The following is a 10329-nucleotide window of genomic DNA, read 5'->3' on the forward strand; positions in this document are numbered from 1 at the left end:
TTATTCCAATACTTAGATTTACCAGCCAGCACAGAACAGCTTCTATAGTACCTCACTGGTTACAGAAGTTCAAACCATGCAGTTCCCTTAAAGTGCCCAGCCTCAGGTCTCTGTCAAGAGACACGTCCACTATGATGATGATTCCTGAAAATCATATAAAAGAAAAGGTTCTTCCAATCCCAAGGGATCAGCCACCTACCCAGGTCCAAGTATTAAAAATTAGATCTTACCCAAAATACACACTTCGAGCCAACTCTTATTAACTAAGCTAAAATTTATTTAAAGAGAGAGAGGGTTGGTTAAAAGATCAATATGCAGACAGACCCAAATTCGATTCTTGATGTTCAGATACGTAGCAGAGATGAGTTTGTAGTTGCCAAAAGTTCCTGGAAATAGTCCATAGGTTATAGTCCAATGTCCATATTCAGAGCGATTCCAGCCAGTGACTGGGGATCTCAATCCTTATGGCTTAAGGTTTCCCCCTCTTGAAATCCAAAGCAGATCTGAGGTGAAGTAGGATTGTATCCCAGGTTTTTATATATTTCTAGCAGCCTTTTGGTCTGAGAAAACAATAGGCTTAATTTCTTCTCCCAAACATCCTGGCAATTAGCACAGGGTAGTTTATCCATTAAACAGTTCAGATACAGGTTACCACAACCTTCAAAGAGACACACAAACTTGAGTGAAATAGTTTTATTGTCTATCTTCCTAAATGTTAATATTCTTTTTTTGATCTTTGAATCAAAGCCATAGCAATAGACAAGACTTGTTTGTTACATCCCAAGACCTGAGCAAACACCTCTCCTTCTACCTCTACCAATGCAGACTTGCATTTCAAAGCTCTGCTCATTTACAGATCTTCCGAACCAGTCTCTAAAGCTGGGCTATGGGTCAGGCCAGTCTGTGAGGTAATTAACCCTTTCTGGGCCTTTCACCTTTCAATGAGATATTATATTACACTCACCACAGACGAGAAGTGTTTAAACAGTGGTTTTGATTCTGTTTCTCCCCATTGGTCTGAATTATCCATGTCGTCCATACTGCATCACATCAAGTCCAAATCATTAGAGGAATGCGTCTGCTTGCACTGCCCAAGGATGTTTGGATTCTGACGTCAGCCCAGTTCTGCAGCCTGACAGGAATCAGAAGATGAGTACTTGTGGCAACTTGGAGACTAACACATTTATTTCAGCATGAGCTTTTGTGAGCTACAGCTCACTTCTTCGGATGCATAGAATGGAACACACAGACAGGAGATATTTATACATACAGAGAACATGAAAAGGTGGAAGTATGCATACCAACAGGAAGAGTCTAATCAATTGAGATGAGCTATCGTCAGCAGGAGAAAGAAAAAAAACTTTTGAAGTGATAATTAAGATGACCCATAGAAGGTGTGAGGAGAACTTAACATAGGGAAATAGATTCAGTTAGTGTAATGACCCAGCCATTCCCAGTGTCCGTTTAAGCCTGAGTTAATTGTATCTAATTTGCATATTAATTAGAGTTCAGCAGTCTCTCTTTGAATTTTTTTTGTTGCAAAATTGCCACCTTCAAGTCTGTCACTGAGTGGTTAGAGAGGTTGAAGTGTTCTCCCACTGGGTTTTTGAATGTTATGGTTCCTGATGGCAGATTTGTGTCCATTTATTCTTTTGCTTAGAGACTGTCCGGTTTGGCTAATGTACATGGCAGAGGGGGCATTGCTGGCACATGATGGCATATATCACGTTGGCAGAGGTGCAGGTGAATGAGCCCCTGATGGCGTGGCTGATGTGATTAGGTTCTATGATGGTGTCACTTCAATAGATATGTGGATAGAACTGGCATCGGGCTTTGTTGCAAGGATAGGTTCCTGGGTTAGTGTTTATGTTGTATGGTGTGCGGTTGCTGGTGAGTATTTGCTTCAGGTTCAGGGGCTGTCTATAAGCGAGGACTGGCCTGTCTCCCAAGGTCTGTGAGAGTGAGGGATTGTTTTCTAGGATAGGTTGGAGATCTTTGATGATGCGCTGGAGAGGTTTTAGTTGGGGGCTGTAGGTGATGGCTAGTGGCGTTCTGTTATTTTCTTTGTTGGGCCGTCCTGTAGTAGGTGGCTTCTGGGTACTCTTCTGGCTCTGTCAATCTGTTTTTTAACTTCAGCAGATGAGTATTGTAGTTTTAATAATGCTTGATAGAGATCTTGTAGGTGTTTATCTCTGTCTGAGGGATTGGAGCGAATACGGTTGTATCTTAGAGCTTGGCTGTAGACAACGGATCGTGTGGTGTGTCCTGGATGGAAGCTGGAGGCATGTACGTAAGTATAGCAGTCAGTGGGTTTCCGATATAGGGTGGTGTTTATGTGACCATCGCTTATTAGCACAGTAGTGTATAGGAAATGGACCGCTTTGTGGATTGGTCTAGGCTGAGGTTGATGGTGGGATGGAAATTGTTAAAATGATGGTGGAATTCCTCAAGGGCTTCTTTTCCATGAGTCCAGATGATGAAGATGTCATCAGTGTAGCGCAAGTAGAGTAGGGGCGTTAGGGAACGAGAGCTGAGGAAGCGTTGTTCTAAGTCAGCCATAAAGTTGTTGGCATACTGTGGGGCCATGCGGGTACCCATAGCAGTGCCGCTGATTTGAAGGTATATATTGTCCCCAAATGTGAAATAGTTGTGGGTGAGGACAAAGTCACAAAGTTCAGCCCCAGGTTAGCCGTGATATTATCGGGGATACTATTCCTGATGGCTTGTGTCCATCTTTGTGTGGACTGTTGGTGTAGGGGTTCCACATCCATAGTGTCCAGGATGGTGTTTCTGGAAGACCGATGGATTGTAGTTTCCTCCGGAAGTCAGTGGTGTCTCGAAGATAGCTGGGAGTGCTGGTAGCATACGGCCTGAGGAGAGAGTCCACATAGCCAGACAATCGTGCTGTTAAGGTGCCAATGCTTGAGATGATGGGGCGTCCAGCATTTCCAGGTTTATGGATCTTTGGTAGCAAATAGAATACACCTGGTCGGGGTTCTAGGCATGTGTCTGTACGGATCTGTTCCTGTGCTTTCTTGGGGAGTTTCTTGAGCAGATGGTGTAGTTTCTTTTGGTAACCCTCAGTGGGATCAGAGGGTAATGGCCTGTAGAATGTGGAGTTAGAGAGCTGCCTAGAAGCCTCTTGTTCATATTCCGACCTATTCATGATGATGACAGCACCTTTTTTGTCAGCCTTTTTGATTATGATGTCAGAGTTGTTCTTGAGGCTGTTGATGGCATTGTGTTCAGCACAGCTTAGGTTATGGGGCAAGTGATGCTGCTTTTCCACAATTTCAGCCCGTGCACATTGACGGAAGCAATCTATGTAGAAGTCCAGTCTGTTGTTTCGACCCTCAGGAGGAGTCCATGCAGAATCTTTTTTATTACAGCATCGGTAGGAAGGATTCTGTGGGTTAGTATGTTGTTCAAAGGTGTGTTGGAAGTATTCTTTGAGTCAGAGACAGCGAAAGTAGGATTCTAGGTCACCGCAGAACTGTATCATGTTCATGGGTCTGGAAGGACAAAAGGAGAGGCCCCGAGATAGGACAGATTCTTCTGCTGGTCTAAGAGAATAGCTGGAAAGATTCGCAATATTGTTGGGTGGGGTAAGGGAGCTACTGTTGGGGCTCCTTGTGCCATGTAGCAGTTTAGGCAGTTTAGTGTCCTTCTTCCTTTGTAGAGAAGCAAAGTGTGTGTTGTAAATGGCTTGTTTAGTTTTTGTAAAGTCCATCCACGAGGAAGTTTGTGTAGAAGGTTGGTTTTTCATGAGTGTATCTACTTTTGAGAGCTCAGTCTTAATCTTCCCCTGTTTGCTGTATAGGATGTTGCTCAGGTGGTTTCACAGTTTCTTTGAGAGTGTGTGGCACAACCTGTCAGCATAGTCTGTGTAGTATGTAGATTTTAATGGATTTTTTACCTTTAGTCCTTTTGGTAAGATGTCCATCTGTTTGCATTTGGAAAGGAAGATGTCTGTCTGTATCTGTATGAGTTTTTTCATGAAGTTGATGGATTTCCACTCCATACGGCTAAATGCAGGTGTTGGCCCCAGTGTACAAAGAATTCTTCTTTGCAGCCAAACTAGTCTAACATGCATTTTGCTAACTGGAACTGGAGCAGCAAAACAAAGAAAACAAAAGCCTCATTTTCCAGCTTTGTGGGTGAGAGAACTAGAAGTGAAGATTATAATGCCGGACACTGACGGCCTTAAACCAGCTGCCTCAGGAATCTGCCAAGAACTTTGCTGACAATATGTTCCTCATCTTAGCAACCAGGTGCTAAGAGTTATCACACATGTCTGCCCACCTTTATTCGAATGAAGATCCCTCTGATCTCACAGCTCAGGCATCTGTCTTGTCCAGAACAATTTACAAACTTGGAACCTAATCCTGTAAAGCCTTAATCATTTGATCAACCCCACTGAAGACAATGAGACTATTTGCATGACTATGGACCAATTTTGTGGGCTGGTAAGAGTTTCAGGAGTCTGTTCCTGTAAAGGAAGTTGAATCCCCCATTGAAATACGTTAGGTACAATAGTTAGTTTAGGGTACGGTTCTACTCAAAATTTGTCTATTAATAAGTCAGACATATGCTGAAATGGCTCCTCACCCAACTCCCATATTCCACATAAACAGACTGAATACTACATGAGGGGGGAAGTGAGTAGCTAAGCATGTTGATGTTTGTATATACAAAGGGGGGGTAATCAGAGGGGACGGGGAGAGCGGAGCAGGGGGATGGGCTGGGTCAGGGAGGAGTCACATGGAGGGTCACGTGGGGAGGTCACATCCCCCCCCTTGTGTTCCTCCCATGAGTGCAGTAGCTGCAAGAAATGATTTCTATTTTCACCACTGCCTGTTCTGGTCCTGCTCACAGCCCTAAAAGCTGTGAGATGAAAGGTGTTAGATGTGGTCACAGCATGTACAGACTATGGACACTAGTACTGAAAGCTACCAGCACTTAACACAGTTGACTTGGAAATATTAAACAAGTTGTGTTAAAGGGAGGAATTCCAATGAGCAGGAAGGGTTAACAGAGAAACACAATTCTTGAAATGAAGCAAACATAAAAAGCTCCAGTAAAAGGAATTTGTTAGACACCAGCGGCACCTACTGGCTACCAAGAGATGTGGCAGAGAAACGAAGACCAGAAATCTGAACGCCCCTTTGACAAATGTTCAATAAGAAATTAGAAGTTGCAGCTTCCAACGGGCCCTGAACCAGGATACATCACATGGTGGACCTCAGAGTTTGCTTGGGAAGCCCCCACCCCCGCCAAGGAAGCTGCAGAAGCCAGGAATGCTTGGGCCAGGCTGTGGGCAGCCTCTGCCGTCTCCCAGGGTTGAGGAGCAGTGAGGGTTCATTTCTGAGCTTATCCTTCCTTTTATGATCTTTAACAGATGTAACTGACTCGTCGAGTGCCTGTTCATGTTCATTCCATTCTAGGTGTGCGTGCGCCCATGTGCACAGCCATCAGAGAGGTTTCCCTCCTGAGTGCTGCGCTGATGCCGTGGTGTATCAGGCGCTGCCAGTCCACGCCCTCTCAGTTCCTTCTTACTGCCTGTGGTGGTCAGTTGGAGCGCCTCTCTCGCTTGTCAAGAGACAGCGGTTTCTTCCATTGGACTTCGTTCCTTCAGGCCTTTGTTCATTGTAGTTAGCGTTAAGTAGGTGTTGAGTGCATAGTTAGCTGATAGTTAAGGTCCCAGCAGGGAATTCACCCCAAACAGGGTGTGCCCTGAGCTCCCGGGACACTGCCCTTCCTCCTCTCGCTCACTAGCCCAGCCCGGACCCGCTAAGCACCCGAGGGGGCCAAAAGTGATCGCCTTGAGGGTGCGTTTGAGAGTCAGCAGGCCAGATCCTACCTATCCTTTCCTCAACCACCTTTCTCCCTACTGCTCGGCCTGGGTCCTGGACAAAGTAGCTTGGGTCTATACCCTGCATTTGTGAATACCCCTCCTTCTCACCCCCCTGCTTCCCCATTTCTCTTCAGGGACCCCTCTCATGAGCAACTCCTGGTTCAGGAGGTCAACAAGCTCCTGCAGCTGGGGGCTGTGGAGGCAGTTCCTCAGGACATGGAAGGAAGAGGATTCTACTCCCGCTGCTTCCTAATCCCAAAGGCTCAGGGGGGGGGTCTCAGACACATCCTGGACCTGCCTGGCCTCAACAAGTGTCTCAAGAAGTTGAAGTTCCGCATGGTCTCCCTGACCTCCATTATCTTCTCCCTGGAGCTGGGGGACTGGTATGCCGCTATTGAATTAAAGGACATGTACTTCCATGTTTCCATATTCCCAGGACACAGATGGTTCTTGCATTTCTAGTGGCTGGGCACCACTTCCAGTTCTAAGTCCCCAGGGTATTCACAAAATGCGTGGCACTGGTAGCGGCTTGCCTCAGACGTAGAGGGGGGTCCAGATCCCTCTGTACCTCAATGACTGGCTCATCAAGGACAGGTCTCCAGGACAGATGTGGAGAAGCCTTGATCTGGGACAGTCCACCTGCAGCTACCTGGGCCTGTTAATAAACACAGAAAAATCAGTGTTAATGCCGGTCCAGCGCAGAGAGTTTATCGGAGCAGTTCTCGATTCCATGTGAGCCAGAGCCTTCCTTCCAGAGGCACTCTTTCAGGCCATGGAGGATCTCATTGCCCATGTGAAGAGACATCCAATCACCACAGCCTACACTCCCCTGCAGCTGATGGGTCATATGGCAGCTTGCACGGACGTGATCAGGCACACCCAGCTTCATCTGTGACTCCTGCAAAAGTGGTTAGCAATGGTCTACCTTCCCAGCAGGCGCCCCTGAGACTGAGCAGTGCTGGTGCCAGAATGCGTCCTCTCATCCCTGAACTGGTGGCTAGACCCCAAGTCAGTACTGGGGGGAGTTCTCTTTGTGTCCCTATCGCTCACCCTAGTCTCGGACATGTCAGATCTGCGCTGCAGAGCCCACCTGGGCGAGCTCAGCAGCCAGGGTTGCTGGATGCAGCACAACTTTGCTCTTAATATCAACGTCAGGGAGCTCAAGGCGGTGTGCCTGGCCTGTCAAGTGTTTGTCCCACCTGATCTGCACCACCTTGCCTTTCCTCACGGACAACATGGCTGCCACGTATTACATCAACAGGCAGGGCAGTCCCAGATCCTCGGCCCTGTGTCAGAGGCACTCAGCCTCTAGAACCTTTGTGTGCAGAATGCCGTCCACCTGGTGGCCACTCACCTACCAGGAACGTCCTGGCAGAAAGCCTCAGCAGGGCCTTCTTCTCTCGCCACCGGTGGTCCCTCCATCCGGAGGTGATCAACCTGATCTTCCAACAGTGGGGGACTCCTCAGGTGTGTCCAGGCAGAACAGGAAGTGCCACATGTTCTGCTCCCTATACGGTGGGGGCAAGGGTTCCCTGTCGGACACCATCCTGATCCCGTGGTTGGGAATGCTGACATATGCCTTTCTGCCAGTGCCACTTATCCAGAGTCCTGCTAGAAGTGAAGCAGGACAGAGAGTGGGTCATTCTCATTGCCCTGCAGTGGCCTCGCCAGCACTGGTCTGACATGCTGCTGAGTCTTTTGGTGGCTGAATTGTAGGCCTGAGACCTTATTAATGCCTCCCCCCCCCCCCAACCTCCACATATTAAACCAGCCTTGGGTGAAACTCAGGGAGTTCACCACTAACATTAAAAAAAAGGAATGTTCTGTTGCTGATAAAGCACCCCCAGCTCAGGAAAGTCCCTAACAAGAGTTATAACCACTGTGACAAAGTTCCTCCTCTACCTTGGTGGGTCCTGCGCTTATTGGCAGATTTGTTAGCTTCAGAGATCTTCCTATGTTGGATCAGGAGTTGGGAGGTTTGGGGGGAACCTAGGCCCAGCCTCTACCCCGGGCTGCAGCCCAGGGCCCTGTGGACTATGGGTGTCTAGAGTACCTTCTGGAACAGCTGTATGACAGCTACAACTCCCTGGGCTGCTTCCCCATGGCCTCCTCCAAACACCTTCTGTATCCTCACCACAGGACCTTCCTCCTGGTGTCTGATAACACTTGTCCTCCTATGCATACTTCTGGCTCCCCGTTCCTCACATGCGCACACTTCCGCTCCCTCTGGCCTGACTGGAGCGAGCCCTTTTATAGCATCAGAGCAGAGGGGCCTTAGAGTCAGGTGCTTAACTGCCTCTCCTGACTCTTAGCAGGTTAATTGGAGTCAGATGTTCTCATTAGCTTGGAGCAGCCCCATCTCTGGACACTCAGGGAATAGAAAACTGCTTATCCAGTATATCTTTCTATTCTGCTGTTCCCAGCTGGCCTGGGTCTATCACACCACCAAGGTTATAAAGATGCTGGGAAATTAGGGAGGATATAGAAAGAGACTCAACAAATGGTGAGATAAGCTCTGACCAGTGTTTTATGCTGACCATCTGCACCAATAGAGAAGGTCACAATTAAGTTACAATTTGGGCATGAAAATAAAATGTAAAGAACTTGGGGAGGAAGGAGGACACAGATGCCAGCGCGTAATTGGTGAACATTTCTGTTACTTAGGAGTGTGGGATAATGTGATAGGTTAGTAAGTTTGAAGGAGGGAGCTCATTTTACCTATATAATGTAAACAGAAACAGTGATCTTTGGGAACCGTTTCCCCCGCACTGCAGTTCAGCATCAAGCTGCTGAAACTCTGACCCTCTGCACGATTGTGATGTGCAGAGGCTTTGCCGGGAACCCCCAGATGCATGAATCCTGACCAGCCCTCGGGTAAAATTTGTCTGTATATTAAAAGTGGCAAGCATAAAAACAATGTGCTTAGTATATATCCTGTGCATGTTGCTAACATAAATGTTGAAAGCGTAACTGTGTAAGGCTCTTTCACTGGGCAAAGGTTCCACAGACCCATGAAGCCCCGAGAAAAAGGTACTTAAATTAACAAGGTTTCTTCCTGAGCCGTGTGGGTAAAGAGGGGTGCCTTACACCCTGAGCCCTCCAAAAAAAAAAAAAGAAAGAAAGAATGGGGTGGGGTCGGGGTACCTAAATTAATTGGGTCATGCCCTGAGCCCACGGCAGGGTTTAGGTCAGGTGCCTTAAATTAAGCAGGTAACAGACCTGCTGCAGTTACGTCTCCCTCCGGATCTGCTATCCCAGAACCAAGGCAATCTGCTGCACCCAAACTGGCACAGCTGTGCTGACGGCATGGCTGCTCCGTGGCTAAGCATGGCTGAGTGAGAGAGCTCTGGGGCGGGCTAACAGGTCCTGCTGGGCATCAGGAAGCTTTCCACCAGGGCTACCGCTGACCAAGCAGAAGTGCTTCACATGCTGGACCTTGGACAAGCCATTCATCCTGAGGAGGCCTCATTGCAGGACATCTTGGACTATTTGCTGCATCTGAAGATCCAGGGCTTGTCACCATCTTCAGACAAGGTGCACCTGACGGCCATTCCTGCGTTCCACCTTCCGCTTCAGGGCAGGTCTGTCTTCACTCATCCCATGATGGCAATTCCTGAAAAGTTTAGAGCCCCTGTGTCATGGAGTCCCCGGGCGATGCTCTGGAACTGCTCCCCAGAAAGTCAGGCAGAACTTTGGGGAGCCTCCTCTCCCTCAGAGCAGACTGTTTTCAGGGCAAGAAGTTCACATGACTTCACCTCCTGGGTCTCTCCTTGAAGCATTCAGCATCCTCTGCCCCTCCGTGCGCTTCCCACAGCGAGTCTGCCCCAGCGGGGTCTGGGGAAGGCACAGGGTCCTGCACCTCCACTTTACAGTCAGACGTGACTCTTAGTCAGCCAGTAAAACAGAAGTCTAGAACAGGAACAAGGTCTAAAATAGAGCTTGTAGGTACAGAGAACTGGACCCCTCAGCTGGGTCCATTCTGGGGCCCAGCGAGGCAGACAACCCCATCTGCCCTCACTTCCCATCCCCAACCAGCCCCAAACTGAAACCCCCTCCAGCCCCTCCTTTCTGGCCTTTGTCTTTTTCCCAGGCCAGGAGGTCACCTGATTTCTTTGATCACCTTTAGCTATTCCCTTGCAGGGGGGAAGGGCCTGGCCATTTGTTGCCAGGAGACAGAGTGCCAGCCATTTATGCACACTGGAGACTTAAGAAATGCATAGGGGAATCTGAGGCACCCACACAGTATTCAGAGGAAACATTAAGAACAGTCCCACTTTGTCACAACCTGCACCTGCACGTCCGAGACCCGGTTCCTCTGTTGGACCCGAATCTGGTGCTCTTAAAGCTCATGGCCCTGCCTTTTGAAGCCTTAGGCTTTGTCTACACTTACAGTTTTGCAGCGCTGGCCGTTACAGCTGTGGTCGTACAGCTGTGTACGGCCAGCGCTGCAGTGTGTCCACACTTGCACCAGTTGC

General features: G+C 48.3%; 1 long non-coding RNA gene across 1 annotated transcript in view; it reads right to left on the reverse strand.

The window, feature by feature from the left end:
- Positions 1-387: 387 nt before the first annotated feature.
- LOC142046957 (uncharacterized) overlaps positions 388-10329 on the reverse strand; it is a 93245-nt gene continuing 83303 nt past the window's right edge. The window contains exon 3 of the long non-coding RNA XR_012656043.1: positions 388-576. This is a non-coding gene — a long non-coding RNA (uncharacterized LOC142046957). The remainder of the gene's footprint in view (positions 577-10329) is intronic.

This window comes from Chelonoidis abingdonii, chromosome 6 (assembly GCF_003597395.2).
Source record: "Chelonoidis abingdonii isolate Lonesome George chromosome 6, CheloAbing_2.0, whole genome shotgun sequence".
Lineage (NCBI taxonomy): Eukaryota > Metazoa > Chordata > Testudines > Testudinidae > Chelonoidis > Chelonoidis abingdonii.